Here is a 16,278-nt window from a genome sequence, read left to right as displayed (position 1 = left end):
CGGATCGTGTTCAAATCAATAGGCACGCAATGACTCTAAATAATAATGATCACGCCACCAAACACACATTCAAACTAAAGGAACCAGCCTGTTTGGGAAATGTGAGAAGTAGAAAGTACAGGTATTTGGGTTCAACATGTAAGAAGTAGAAAGTACAGGTATTTGTGTTCAAAATGTAAGAAGTAGAAAGTACAGGTATTTGTGTTCAAAATGTAAGAAGTAGAAAGTACAGGTATTTGTGTTCAACATGTAAGAAGTAGAAAGTACAGGTATTTGTGTTCAACATGTAAGAAGTAGAAAGTACAGGTATTTGAGTTCAAAATGTAAGAAGTAGAAAGTACAGGTATTTGTGTTCAAAATGTAAGAAGTAGAAAGTACAGGTATTTGTGTTCAACATGTAAGAAGTAGAAAGTACAGGTATTTGTGTTCAACATGTAAGAAGTAGAAAGTACAGGTATTTGTGTTCAACATGTAAGAAGTAGAAAGTACAGGTATTTGTGTTCAAAATGTAAGAAGTAAAAGTAAAAAGTCGTCAGAAAAATAAGTAGTGGAGTAAAGTACTGATACCAGAAAAATGTACTTAAGTTCAGTAACAAAGTATTTGTACTCCACTACTTCCCACCTCTGAAGAACAGTCATCTACTTGTTTCTGACAATGTTCCCTGTTTCCCTCACAAACCTTTTGAAGGCAATTAAAGTGTGTTACTAAACTGTCAGTCCTCCTTCTCATTGCAGGTGATTCATTGTTAAATCCTTCACTGTTTCAGGCTTTTGTCGCATTAATGTGATTTATATCGACAACAAGCAGCTGCATGGTTGATGTAATTCATTTGCTCAACATGCATTACACAGCTGAATGGTAAATGCCTCTGAGACAGGCAGGCACACTTAGTCATAGATCACACCTGAGATTTTAAAGATCTAAAACACAGAGTCTCAGAGAGCTGCATTTGCATTTCTCTTCTGTTGTTTTGTGGGAATCTGTTGACACACACAATCCTTATTGTGATGTGTGTCTGTGTGTGTTTGAGTGAGTGGGTAAAAGGTGAGGGATCGCTGCTTTTCAATAAGAAATGTAATATTGTTTTCGCCGCGCTGGATAACGTATTCTGGCAGGAGACAGTAACTAGGCGGAGAGACGGGTGTAAATATTTTGGTGCCTGGAAATACATCACAACAACAGCAAGAGAGAATGAAACAATATTACATTTCCCTCTTTATTCAAGGAAAATACGCTGCATTGTCAATATGGCTTTGTCAAATTCCATCAGAGGCAATGAAATCTCCTGAGCCACATTTGTTACAGCCGGGGATGGACGGGGGCTTTTGAAGCAGCACAATTGCACCAAGGTGTGATATACTGTTATTGATATGCTTTATTGCACTTTTTCTATTCTCTGAAAGGGGTCTAAACTCCAGGAGGAGGCTACTTTCGGTCTTCATATATATATTCTATGTGTGTGTGTTTGGGCTTGGTGACCTGCGGGTTTATTGTCCTCATAAAAAGAATTAGCTTCCTCTCTCTTCAGGCCACAGTTCAGACATGCCGTTGTCAATAGGATTAACAGCGTCTGCTCAGGAGACTTCACAGCCCTCCGCCTGTGTGTGAGAGTGTGTGAGTGTGTGTGGGAGTTGTTGCACTTCGGCACAAGTCAGAACCAAGTTGGAAACTAAGACCTTCACAGATAGGTCAGTGAGTTCCCCAACCACAGCCAGCTAATCTCAGCCCCAGCCGCCCGAAACACCACGCATCTCGCCCCCGACCCAATTAGTGAGTGTCATGTCATCGACCTTGAAGCGAGCTGCGACTACTTTTCAAAGTGATGGCAAGCAGCCTCTAGTTCTTGTATAACTACGCGGTACAACAGTATTACGCATCTCACAAATTGACATATAAGATATAAGACTTTTTCCTTCTGTGCACACATTTTCTTACTTTTTTGCAAAGGTTTAAACCGATTTGTGCAATTTCTTTTGAAAAAAAACAATTTTTGTGCAAAAATATTTTTTTTTAGACCTATGAAAAATGGTAGCAAGAAGAAATGTGTTAAAATGTTTGTTGAGTATATGACGTAAACATTTCAAACGACTCTCAAACAATTAGGAGAAAGCAAACTAATATGCGGAGTGAAATGGTTGCAGCATCAAGCATCAAAACATGCTATAGTGTCAAAAACAAAACCACCTTAAAAGCTGCTGTTTGTGATTTCAGCTACAGAAACAATACATAATTCAACAGGTCGATAAATAAATAACGGACTGTCTTACACAGAGAATCACGTTTCAAATGTGGTGCACGTCAGTGTGGTCAAACTGTTGTGGTGCATCCCATCATGAGTCAAATTCAAAAGACAACAGTTGCTAAGTGTGTGTGTGAGACAAAGGGCAGAGGAAACAAAAGAGAGCAGCGAGAAACAGAGACTCAACGCCTCGAAGTCTCATCCTCTCACTGTCTGCTCGGCCTCTCACTAACCCTGCCATGTCATCACACACACACACACACACACACACACACACACACACACACATACACATACACATACACACACACACACACACACACACACACACACACACACACACACACACACACACACACACACACACACACACACACACACACACACACACACACACACACACACAGGACGAGTAATTTAAGACTGAGACAGAGGAGAGGAGAGGAGATGAGGGTAGAGGTGAGGAAAGGAAAGGAGAATAAAGGAAAGGAAAGGACAGAAAGGAAGGAAAGGAATGGAAAGAAAAGGATATTAAATAAACTGAGATGAAGGAAAGGAAAGGAAATGAAAAGATATGAAATGAAATGAAGGAAAGAAAAAGGAAAGGAAAGGAATCACATTTATTGCCAAGTAGGTTTACACATTTAAGGAATTTGCTTTTGTGTTTAACGGTGCATTCAAAGGGGAATGAAGCTGTAACAAATAAGCAATTGTAGGACTACTATAAAACAAAGTAGGTAAGTAGCAAGTGCAAGTTGGTGCAATAAGAAAAGGACACGTTTTAAAAGAGGTATCATTGTGCAGGAATGTGCGAAATGTAGAGGAATGAGGAGAGGAGCTAGTAGGAAAGGTTTGCTTTTCATCCTTTTCATAACCCATTTTTTTGGATGAATAATTGAAGGAGACAGAGGAGAGGAGGAATAAGAGAGGAGAGGATAGGACAGGAGAGATGAGGAGAGGAGAGGAGAAGTGTTGTAGGAGCACCAGCAGAGCATCAGGTGGGAGCTGATTTATACACCCTGCCAGTTTACGTCTCCTGTGGGATTCAGTTCAAGTTCTGCCAAAACAAACAAGTGAGGAGTGGAGAGTGGGGAGGAGGGAGGAGGGAGGAGGGAGGAGGGAGGAGGGAGGAGGGGGGAGGGAGGAGGGAGGAGGGGGGAGGGAGGAGGGAGGAGGGAGGAGGGGGAGATGAGAGAACGACAGCATGGATGGATGTAGATATGAGGGAGGAGAGATGCAATCACACTGGCACAGAGTTCATATGGAGAGCCGCAGAGAGAGGGCACTGCCAGGAGGAGTGTTTCTGTGTGTGTGTGTGTGTGTGTGTGTGTGTGTGTGTGTGGTGAGTGAGTGAGTGAGTGAGTGAGTGAGTGAGTGAGTGAGTGAGTGAGTGCATTTTCGAGGGGGAGTGTGTGTGTGTGTGTGTGTGTGTGTGTATGCAAGGGAATCAAAATGCTCAGTTTCAATATTTTTTGCATGGTGTTCCAAGCCAGAGGAGCAGCGCACATAAAAGCTTTAGCACCTAAAACAGTCCTAGCACTTGGCACATGTAATAAAAACACATCCTGTGATCTCAGGCAATAGCTACTTGCCACTGTCCGTGAGATCAAAGAGCAGATATAAGTTGGGAGTTTACCCAGCATGGCTTTGTAGATGAACATGTACCAATGACTGAGCCTCCGACCAGTAAGTGAAGGCAGACCTGCCTTGGCATACAGGGTACAGTGATGAGTAAGTGCTTTACAGTTAGTAACAAATCTCAGGAGAATAAAAGTGGACATAAAACAGAACCTTGAGGAACACCATTAGCAATGTTCAACCACTCAGAAGACAGCCCATCAAAGTGAACACATTGGGACCTTTCAGAGAGGTAGTTCACAAACCACCCCACTGCATGGCTGGATAAGCCAATACTGAGTAGCCTCTGCTTTAAGATGTGATGATCGACTGTGTCAAAACGTGTGTGTGTGTGTGTGTGTGTGTGTGTGTGTGTGTGTGTGTGTGTGTGTGTGTGTGTGTGTGAGTGAGTGAGTGAGTGCATGTTCGAGGGGGAGTGTGTGTGTGTGTGTTTGGGTCTGCTTAAATCCTGGGTAATTATCAGAAGCCGCTCTACAGTGAGATTAAGAGTGGCAGCTATGTGTGTGTATTATATTCCAACATCACAAGGATAGAGGAAGAAGAAGCATTTCTGGGATGGATTTGAGAAAATACTGGAGGAGTTTTGTTGGAGCAAAAGAATGAAAAGAGAAAAGGATTAAGTGGAAACATGCAGATTTTTGTAAAGCAGTGAAAGAGACATAATGCATTGTCTTGTCTCTGCTCTGTTGCACCACAACAAAGGAACTTTTGAATCCAACAATCATAAAAAAACGACTGTCTGTAAAGTCTGTAAAAACACAAAGAATGAACAGATAAAAGACTCCAAGCTCAAATGTCTTGTCTTTATCATCTTTGTAATCTTACTCTTAACGTCTGTCCTTGTTCTCTCGCAGCCAAATCCCCAAACAAACATGTTAAATGTTCACAGGAGAGGAGGAAGCAGACATGACGGATTGATAAGGCCCGAGGTTGTGTTTGCTCCTCAAGGCGAGCCACACAGCACTACTTACAGTGATGGCTTCATCTATCTGTTATTTCAGCATCAGATACTCTCACCTATTCATCTCTCTTTTATCCAGAGAGGTTCATGTCCACATCTTTATCATGTCTGCTGCTGTTTTGTGCGCAGAGACTCACAAATAGATCTGAGACAGAGAGAGGGAGAGAGCTGCTAAATGAGATGAATGACGGAGAACAGCAATGTTTTAAGATATAAGAAGCAGAGCGAGATAACTGTCTTTTTAAAGATAGCAACCCTAGAGTTTCATCTTTCTTTCATAACCGTCAGTCCTTTAGCCAGGCAACAGGATCCAAAATGGCGCCCAGATAACTGAGAATGATGCGATCTTCCTGGCAGAAATACTTACTAGTGACAATATTACCCAGAAGATCATCAACATAAGCTTAAAAACTATTAAAATCACACTAAAACAAACTGGAATCAGCTTCACATATACATTTTTTTGTCAGTAAACAATTTTCACTGATTAAAACAATCAGGTAATAAGGTAATCATAAACCATAAGCCCCCACTGGGAAAACAAGGTTATTAAAAACATAACATTTTTGTCTTTTCTTATTTACATAATACTTCCTGTATGTTGGGTAGACAGATAATTTCACTACTGTTTTTATCGCAAATCGCAAAAGTCCCTTATTGTCCCATTCCTACTCTGAAAATGATATTTGCTGTCATTGTCATATCCCAGCTGTGCCATCTCGGTTGTAAAATATTTGGCAATTATCTTCTGGTTAAAGCTTATGTATCTAAATCATAATGGATGACTGATACAGCAGCATATTAGATCATGTCTTTATTTTACTTTCTTTAATGTGAAATTAGCATTTTTGGCTTTGGGTTAAAAAACGGTTGACATACCAAGGCCAAGGTCTTCATTCTAAGGGAGGAAGGAAGCTGCTTTAAGTTCATCACAGATTGGTCCACAGTACAGGTGTCCATACAACGTATATAATATGATACAAGTACTGTAACCTAGTACAACACAACACGAGTACCACACATACTTCATATCATGGGATCATATCCAGGCAGACTGTGAAGGGAAAGGTCAGCAGGTTCAAAACGGCCCTCGACGTGCTCAGTCGCTCGTATCTGCAGTCTGGGAAACGATGGCTTTTAAGAAAAACTGAAATGCCAGAATGGTATTCATAACCACTTTCTCATGAACCTGGAATCACCCTTTACTCCGCACCTTTACCGGAGTCGTTACCCCCCAAAGGACAAAAGGACCTTATTATATCTCCACTGATTCCCTCTCTGCTGACAGACTGGTGTCTCTGCTGTAAACTCACAGAGATGAAAATATAACCAGTTCCTCTGTTCTCCACACTGATCTCTAAGGAGTGTGAAAGTAAATCAATACTTCTTCTCTAACAAGAGCAGCCGCTTTATTATTTCGAAGAAAAAGAAAGCATTGTTTTGGAGAAAGGCTCACAGTCCAAGCATTTCTCTTTGGTTATGATGGATGTTAAAGCCTTCAACTACAGAGGATATCTGACATAATCCAGTCGAGACAGCATATACTGAGAATTAAACAAGGAACAATGTCGTTTCCGAGGTTGTATACCTGTATATATTTTTCTTTTACAAAATGTACATTTGATCTTTAAAAATGTTTGTCCTTTTTTGCTATTTATTTTAGAATTGTGTTCCATTTTTATTTTACATTTGTTGTTCTTTGTCGTTTTTGAATTTAAAATCTATATGTCATGTTGTAAAAAAACAATTATTGTGGAGAAAAAAAAAAGCTAGGGTATCAGAAAATTGGTCACATTAACTTTGCTTAAAAAAACACCCATTTTAAGACAACTAACATGTGTCAGTCTGAATGAAGGCCTCTGCACGAAGACAAGATTACGCCTCCATCTTGGAGAGATTTTGGACAAAGTTGTGGATCCATCCGTCTTTGTAAGCGCATGTTTCGTTTAGCGGTGTAAACTCTGCACACGGCACTCTTTGTGAGCCTCCTATCCTCTTCACATCTCTGTTTTTGTACGCAGACTGTGGAGAGGCACATTAGCCCGGGATCTCTCCAGAGAGTGCTACAGATCATGCAGTGTGTGTGTGTGTGTGTGTGTGTGTGTGTGTGTGTGTGTGTGTGTGTGTGTGTGTGTGTGTGAGAGAAAATGGAGAGAATGTGTGTGCCTCTGTCCTTTTGTTTAGCTAAACGAGTGCATGTGCGTGTTCTCTCCCCTGTCTCTCCCTTTTGTCTCTATCTCTCTCCTCTCCCAGACCTCCACTGTCCATCAATTTGGTTCAAGACAGACCCTCTCCTTCCTCCCGGCGCTCCCACAGTTTTCCTCCCGACATATTTAGCCCTCTCTCTTCTTCACGCTCCCCTCCTTTTCCTTGCTTCCTCATATCTCTCGGTCTCAGAGGCCTCTTTCTTTTTTATCTCTCCTCCTATTATGTCTTCCCACCTTCTCTTTGCACTACTGGATCTCTCCTCTCTTCCTCATATCTGCCCCGCACACATTACCTTCCTATCAGTTGGTCTCGGTGGTCTTTCTGACTCCATGCTCCATATCTGTCCATCAATCCCACGTCTCTTTCCTGGCATCTAGTCTTTTCATGTTATCATGTTATAGTCTCGCTATGATGTGCCCTTTAATCCATGCTAATTGCAAACTCCTGTTGCTCTGATCATGATGTGAAGTTGTATCTGAAACACATCCAGCACATAGCCATTATGGTTCATCTGGGCAAAGGGCTACAATGCATACTAACGTATCAAACACATGGGATCTTTACCCTTGTTGAGTTAGGGTAAATAAAGGTCTGAATAACACCCCTAGGTCATTTTAAAAGACCGTTTGACCACTAGTAACACTATGGTGAAGTTATTTAAGAGTGGGTACCTGTTTTGTTAGCATCTTGTGCACAAGGACAGCAACACGCATGTTTAAGTGGGTGATATAGGGTCATTGGTTTCAATCTATTCCAGTGATCAATAGTTGGTGGCAAATAGTATCCAAGGAATGTAGTAATGCATAAATAAAAGCCAAGGAAATAGAGAACTGCTAGCTCACCAACATGAATACAAAATACAAAATAATTAGAATAATTTCCTTGAGAGAGAAGTAGAGTTTTCGGTTGTAAACATAATTGAAGTTGCTGCTGTCTGGAACAAGCCTTGTCCACCATTTTCAAAGCTTTTCTCTTAGTGATGCAGAAACGTCCCAACAACAACACACCCAGCAAACACATGGCAAATGGCTGCAGGGTCTCTACAGATACACACACACCGCCACACACTTGTACAGAGCCATAAGCGTCGATTGAAAGTGACATCCATACATTCGTTTCTGAGAATAATCCCACTCATTTCGGCTTTCAATTCTTCCAAGAATCTGCTTTGCAAATGTTTTACGAGTATTTAAATGCATTCAGCATGTTTGTTTGCCACCAAGGACTCACACAATGTGCTCTAGCGAGAAACACTGAATGCAAACATTTTGTTTCCAAATAACTCCACGGGGGCTTTTCATATATCACAACACAATGTGCTGGTTTGCGTTTTGTATTGTAAAACAATCGAATAACCCATAAACGACTAAATGAGGCAATTTCCCTTTACTTTCTGATGGTGAAGGGGGGGGGGGGGGGGGGGGGGAAGAGGAGAATGAGTCGGCTGTTTCCAGCTGGGCGATGTCAGCCGAGACCTCTCCGTTGTCTACATCAGAACATCGGGCCGGGGAGAGATAATGTGTTATTTCAACTATTTCTACCTGAGAGCACCCCCCTCCCTTACAGTTCGGAGGCTCCTTCCCCCCCCCCCCCCCCCTGCTGTTCAGCACAATGTTCTGCTCTAGTAAATTCACTCTGCATAGCTCTGCAAGACCACAACTCTTCACGGGTCATCACTGAGTGCATTCGGCTATTAAATGAAAAACACCTCGGAAACTGGAGTGAGGGCGAGGGAAGGGAAAATTAATATCAATGGTTGTGCCCCTAATTGGCTTGTCTGCTTGATAAAGGACACAATAACCCGACTCCGCTGCATCCCCCCCCCCCCTCTCCTGACACTAAAGCTGGTTTGCATACACACAAACATAAGCACAAACTAAGCAGAATATGAGTACACACTAAAACACACACCCCCGGCGGTTGTAACCGACTGAAGTGTAGGCTGAAGACCATAAACAACCATAATCATCATTACCGCAGGGTGATCTCCATCAGTGTGTGTGTGTGTGTGGCGGTGTGTTTATGACTATAAGTCAGATTTAGTGCCGTGTCCCCGCAGGTCAAGGCCAATGGACAGATGTGTCATGAGGAAAATGGCTTCTGCCGAGACACACTCGTTTTTCACTTTGATTTTTTTACTCGCACTATCCATCTCCCTGCGTCACCGTCAGGCTCGTCATATGGATGGGGATACAGTGAACAACACTCATAATTACAGAGGAGGATGAACGGGGCATAAACAACCCGAGAGAGGCGAGGGCGGAGAGGAGGAGAACACGTAAATCAGAGGCTGCGGTTGGAAGAAAAAAAGAGTTGAGTAAACAGGCAGGTTGAAAAGAGAAAACAGACAGAACAGACTCACAAGATGAGGAGATGACAAGCAGGAAGACAGGTGCTAAAATGATTGTCGTGACAGAAATGTTTTGGGGACTTTAAGTGAGAAAAGGAAACAAGTGCAGTTTCTTTTCAGAACTTCTGAACAGTGACACTGTGGGAGTCATGAGAGAAGTCACAGCTCAGGTGTGAAGATTCATGGTGAAATGACAGGTAAAGTGTCACAGTCTTCACTTCATTAGTAAGACAATCAAGAGGGAAAAACAAAAAGGGCAAAAATAGTCCTGGTTTCTCTGTAACAACACCAAAAAGTGTGAATCCGATAATTACTTCATCATCGTCAGCAAACGACACTATCTTATTTTCTCCTTCAAGCATTAACCCACCATGTGTCTCTATATGCATAAAACAAGTGGTAATATTTTCCTCCAGGGAATCATTTTTTGGGGGAAATATTCATCAAGGTCGTGACAAGATGTTCAACATTCAGCTGTGGTGTTGCTGCTCAGAAAACACAAACCCAAGAGGATTAGGATTATGCAAAGCGTGACGATGAAATGGCATTTTGAAGCATGACAACCTGGAAGTTCTTTCGTAATATTTCTGTTTGCAGATACATTGTTGAGGATTGTTGGTTGAATACTCAGTGGAGTGGCTGCTTGCTTTTCCAATCTCCAATTTTTCATTTACCTTTCAGCTTTTTTGCCAAGGTTTAATTAACGGACCTGAGAATTTAGTCGGTTGATTGAAATAAACGTCAGTGGTTAATTAATATTACACTACGGCCCTAATTACAAAACACTTCACACATCGCAGTTTCATAGTTCAGCGCTCAAGGGCATATAAACTATAAACTGCATGCACCCTCGCACTCAAACACACACACACAACAAGAGTGTACTATTATTTCATGATGCTTTGACACACAACTACAGAAAAAGTCTTTAAAGTGTTCAAGTATCAAAGAAGCCCTTGCTGCGTTTATGCTTTGTATTCCTGGTGGAGGGGACGTGCATCATGCCGACTCTGTGCTGTGTTTGTCATCTAAACACTTTGTTGTCAGAAGCAAGATGGATTTCACGACATTAAGGGTCAAATTCCACTGGCCAAGAGCATTCGTCCAAAACATCTACTAATAAAGAAGAAAATGAACACATTTGTTGCAATAGTCATTTATGCACAAACTACATTACTACTACTACTACATTTTAATCATCAGTGCTTCCTCATTTTCCTCAATTGTTCATATTTGGTTTATTAAAATAATTATATTGTGGTCATTGTTAAAAGAATTTTCATTATTATGAATATATTATTATTTGTATAATGCGCTTTCTGCCTTCCTGTCATTAGGAGTTAGACATGTAATGGCTATGTAATAGATTATAATCTTCATTCTCCTAAACTGCTGGGACATTTCCCTATAGCCAATACCTTTATATTTTCTACACTTACTTGTCAGCATAGGTCGGCATTGGCAGAGGCGACAAAAGACCTTGTTTATATCATCATATTGAAGCCAACTCCATCGATCAAGCCAGTGTGGCTGAAACGTTCTCTCCCTCTTCTTCTCATACTCCCTGGCACTCTCATTTAACTCCTCCGGTAACATTCTTTTATTTGAAGATTGTTTTTTGCCCGGCGCTTGGCCGGTTACCGCTGGTATTAAAAACATTTTTGGCGAATGGTTAGGTGGCGAGAAAGTCTGTAGTGAACGAGCGCGCTCCCGCTCACTGGAGCCTGCTCGCGCTGCGCTCTGCAGCAAAAACAGCTGTTTGCTTTTCACCCAACAACAACAACCGCCTCACGAAACGCTATGTTGTAGCGTTAATAAACGAAACAATTTAAAAAAATTGCTAGTCAAAATACCAATACCACAGGACCATTTAAAAAAAAAAAGCAATATTTTTAGTGGCTCGAGCGGGCAAGTGGAAAGTACGTTATGCTGGCCCGGGGTGTCTAAATAGTGCTTCCGGGCCGGCGGGCCATTTATAATGTTGAGCCCTGCTTAAAGACATATATGTTCCCTTTAAAGAGGCCCAATGCCTTTATCCCCTTTCCTTTAGTTCCTCTCCCACACACTCTGCCTGAAACACCTCCATTGGACTCCTTTGTTTACTTCTGGAACATAGTGACATCACTACATAACACTGTGTACATGATAGGGTGGCGGGACATCTCTAAGCGTTGACCAATCACAACAGAGCCGGCCAGCTAACCAATCAGAGCAGACTGGGCTCTGGTTTCTGACAGAGGGTGAAAAGAGGTGCTGCAGCACAGGCAGGATGAGAGAAATCAGCAGGAGAGGACTCTTTAAAGTAGAGACACTACATACTGATATACACCTGAACATCAGCAGGAGAGGACTCTTTAAAGTAGAGACACTACATACTGATATACACCTGAACATCAGCAGGAGAGGACTCTTTAAAGTAGAGACACTACATACTGATATACACCTGAACATCAGCAGGAGAGGACTCTTTAAAGTAGAGACACTACATACTGATATACATCTGAAAATGAGCAGGATATGTCCTCTTTAAATTCTGCCTTCAATCGTCCAGCTGTGCTACTGCTAAAACAACCACTACTCCATTTATATGTTTCTGTTGTACTATCATGGGACATTATCAAGGAAATATATCTATCAAGCTGGGTAAGACAGAAAGACAGAAAGATGGAGAAGTACATGTTGTCAACAATCATCCAGGAGGTCAATGCTTAGGTTACTCTGTTTTTCTGTATTAAATATTGAATCAAACCATTGGTGGTCGTGGCTTAACCTTGGTGATATGTTTATTTACATCTGTTGTGAGAGTCTTTCCCTCTGAAACGTCCCTGAAGTCTCGAGGCTTCAGTACAGTCCTGCTGGTTGCTTGTAAAGCATGTCATGTTTGGAGGATTTCCTCACACCATCAGCCTTGAGGATTCCTCCCAAGAATGTGTAACAGTGTAAGATGCCGCGGCTTTGTGAAAGGTATGGGCGGCTTTAGACATTTCAAAGTATGCAGGATGTCTGTCAGAGGAGAACAAAGGCTAACCTCTGACAGGCTTCTCTCATCCGCTCTCTCCTGAGCTTTAGTCCTGCCCTGCTCTTTGTTAGCAGACGATCTAAAGGTGGAGACGTTGACCTCTCCGGGTCAGAAACTAACCCGTGGGGCTTCTTCCAGAACACACAAACACCGGAAAACCTCTCCATCTTATTCCACCTCTCAAACCTGCTCTCTCAGATGCTTTCTCTCCCCCCCTTGGTCTCCTTTCTTTCCCTCTCTGCTCCTCGTTGTCTCCATCTTATAGCTTGAGTTATTGATTTCTGTAAAAGGTTGACTGCCTTCCTTTCTCTTTCTCTCTCCTCACCTGCTTTTCTATAGTTCATATTACTCGCTGAGTCAATCGCTTTCTTTTATTATTCACCTTCTGATTCCTCAGTGTTTGTCTCTTGCTCTCTGTGTTTCTCTCTGGGAGGATAAACTCAAGGCTAAAAACTTCTAGTATCATCCATCAAGCTGGAGTTTAAATGTGCAACTATCCAAATGTTCTCCAAAGTATCTGTCACAAATGAAGGACGCCACATTGCGGAGAACATGTAAACCAACACATAACAATCCCTAAGTAAAACACTGCATTCTCTCTTCAAGCATCGTCCTTCGAACATTATTTTAAATCCTTTTGCAAATGTTAGCCGAAGCAGCAGAGGCATTCAAGAAGTACAAAACAAACAAAATTGATGCTCAAAACAAGTGGTGCCTGCATGTCAGCATCTGTTAAATGAGCTAAAACTTGAATAGAAAAAGTGAAGTAGCTTAAGGCAGGTCTTAAGAGGATATTACTAAATGTTTCTTGAGTGCGTCAAGGTTAGAGAGAACGCTCTTCCAGCTCATGTATTTAGTTTTCTATGACTTTTATCTGACTACTTTTTCTTAATAAATCCTTAATAAGAAAACAGATGTTGCTGGAACATGATGGTTGATATTAACAATTTATTGAACCGCTATCCAGGTTATGGTCATGTTTTATATGTGCACTATAAAGTCACTGAGCATGAATCATTACGACAGTGATTTGTAATAGTCGTCCACATATGTGACCTCATATACATTTACTATTAGACGTCATATTTATGAACGTACAGTACCTACGCATGTAAGAGGTTTCCCTACAGATCTTGGAAGGCCTTATTAATGCAAGCCATGTGTTGTATGCAGACAACATCGATGCCCATACATATTTACTCTGGCATTAATTGGCATATATGATTATGTTTAAAACATCTCAGACATTAGGCAGCAGAAGTGCATCTTGTTTTGAAAAGTAGTCCTTGCCTCCATCTTCTGATGCTACTTATACATCTTACATAAGGATGTGTAAATTACTTTTCAACACATTATCACCTGTAAATCATATAACACAACACCAGATTGAATGTGTAAAGATGTCACCCAAGTTTCATCCCCATAAACGCAACACAGAGGAAGTTATTCACACATTTAGCGAGAACTTCAGCATAACCTCACACACTTAAAATTGCGGCAAACGATTGTCATAGTCATGAGGTGTAGTGAACTTCTTTAAATATTGTCAGTAATCCTCTCTCATAATCAACATTATTCTCTTGCTTCAAACTTAACTTTAAATTGGACATATCACACTCATTTCCAGGTTCATATTTGTATTTAGTGTCACACAGGAACACAGGGATTTCAGGCCATTTACATGCACACAAACCTATATAACACACAGGGTCTCTTATGGCGCATTTCAACCCAGTCTCACGGCATTTCGTGTTATTAGTCACAAAATTAATTTAATCCATTGATTCGTGTTCACCAACACGATTTTCACATTTCTTTCGTGTCACACAGAACGATTTTAAATGCAATGTATTTCTATTGGTAGTATGTTTCGTGCCTGCAACACGTCTTTTTGTCCGGTCGGGTCTTGGAAGACCAGAAGCTGTGTGGTTCATAAAAACATGTTCTTACTCAATATCTTACCCTAAGCCTAACCCTATCCCTTTTATTGTAAATTGTATAATGTCTGAGTTTTTTTGCCGTCAGTGAGGAAAAGAAATGGCTCAGAGCCTCAGAATACTGAAATCTGTATTTTATGTCATCTTTTTTTCCTTCTAATTTGTTATTATTTGGTGCAGGCACGAAACATACTACCAATATAAATACATTGCTTCTAAAATCGTTCTGTGTCAGAATACTTAAATCTGTATTTTTTTTAATGTGTTTTTCCTTCTAATTTGTTATTATTTACATTGCTTTTAAAATCGTTCTGTGTGACACGAAAAAAATGGCGAAATCGTGTTGGTGAACACGAATCAATAGATTAATTTCGTGACTATAACACGAAATGCCGTGAGACTGTGTTGCGCATTTCCATTGCAGGGCCTCGCTCGGCTTAGTACGGTATAGTTAGGCCTTGTTAGGCCTTGTTAGGACTGGCTCACTTTATGCTGCGTTTCCATTACAGTTTAGTAGCTGGGGCAGTAACTATAGTAACGCAGTGTAGGCGGAGCCGTGACGTCATCTTCAATGAGAACCACAGAAAAACAACATTAGCCGTTAGCTGTTAGCACTCACAGCTCACAGCTCCTCACATCTGGTCAGAAACTAGACACAAGTTAAACAAGTACAAACCACAGACTGTCTGTGTCATGGCGAGTACAGTCGCTGCTTTATTTATGTCTGTATAGGCCGTTGTTGTGAGTGTGGACGGTCGGAGCATATTCTGCGTTAGCTTAGCCGATCTCCATTTAGAAAACACGCATTTTAAAAGGTTGTTCGCCTGCCGTCTGTCTGCAGACTTGTCAAAGCATTAATTTATGGTTTTTACTAACCGGTATCAGTATGTTGTTACTTCGGCATCATTTTGAAACGTGTATTACAATTAAATCACGGTCAAATATGTTCATCTTGTTGTAGTTGTAGCCCCCTTGCCAGCGATTCTCTCTCTAGTTTCAACACAGTCTCACGGCATTTCGTGTTATAGTCACGAAATTAATCTATTGATTCGTGTTCACCAACACGATTTCGCCATTTCTTTCGTGTCACACAGAACGATTTTAAAAGCAATGTAAATAATAACAAATTAGAAGGAAAAAGACATTTAAAAAAATACAGATTTAAGTATTCTGACACAGAACGATTTTAGAAGCAATGTATTTCTATTGGTAGTATGTTTCGTGCCTGCACCAAATAATAACAAATTAGAAGGAAAAAAAGATGACATAAAATACAGATTTCAGTATTCTGAGGCTCTGAGCCATTTCTTTTCCTCACTGACGGCAAAAAAACTCAGACATTATACAATTTAACATAAAAGGGATAGGGTTAGGCTTAGGGTAAGATATTGAGTAAGAACATGTTTTTATGAACCACACAGCTTCTGGTCTTCCAAGACCCGACCGGACAAAAAGACGTGTTGCAGGCACGAAACATACTACCAATAGAAATACATTGCATTTAAAATCGTTCTGTGTGACACGAAAAAAAGGTGAAAATCGTGTTGGTGAACACGAATCAATAGATTAAATTAATTTTGTGACTAATAACACGAAATGCCGTGAGACTGGGTTGCTAGTTTAGCATACTCAGCCCGACTCAGCCTGGTTGTTGGCCTGGAAAGAACCTCGATTTTATGGGGCCAGAAAAACTGTGAAATAGTACCCGCTAGCCGGTACTACGCCAAGTGGAAACGCAACCAAAAACGCTTAAAATCGCTGTAGTGGAAATGCGCCATTAGAGGCAGTTTAATTAATACAATATACTGAAGGCATATTCTTTAAAAGGTCATGTCAAATTGAGACAAACAGTTCTGCAACAAATTGCCAATTTATTTACTAGTGCAGGAATTGACTTTAACAGCAACAGTGTTGCTCACCTGCCC

General features: G+C 41.0%; 1 protein-coding gene across 1 annotated transcript in view; it reads right to left on the bottom strand.

Moving 5' to 3' along the window:
- Positions 1-16,278, bottom strand: part of cntnap2a (contactin associated protein 2a) — a 305,998-nt gene that overhangs the window by 58,063 nt on the left and 231,657 nt on the right.

The sequence above is a fragment of the Trematomus bernacchii genome, unplaced genomic scaffold (genome assembly GCF_902827165.1).
Source record: "Trematomus bernacchii unplaced genomic scaffold, fTreBer1.1, whole genome shotgun sequence".
Classification (NCBI taxonomy): Eukaryota; Metazoa; Chordata; class Actinopteri; order Perciformes; family Nototheniidae; genus Trematomus; species Trematomus bernacchii.
This window is presented reverse-complemented; position numbering and strand designations above follow the sequence as displayed.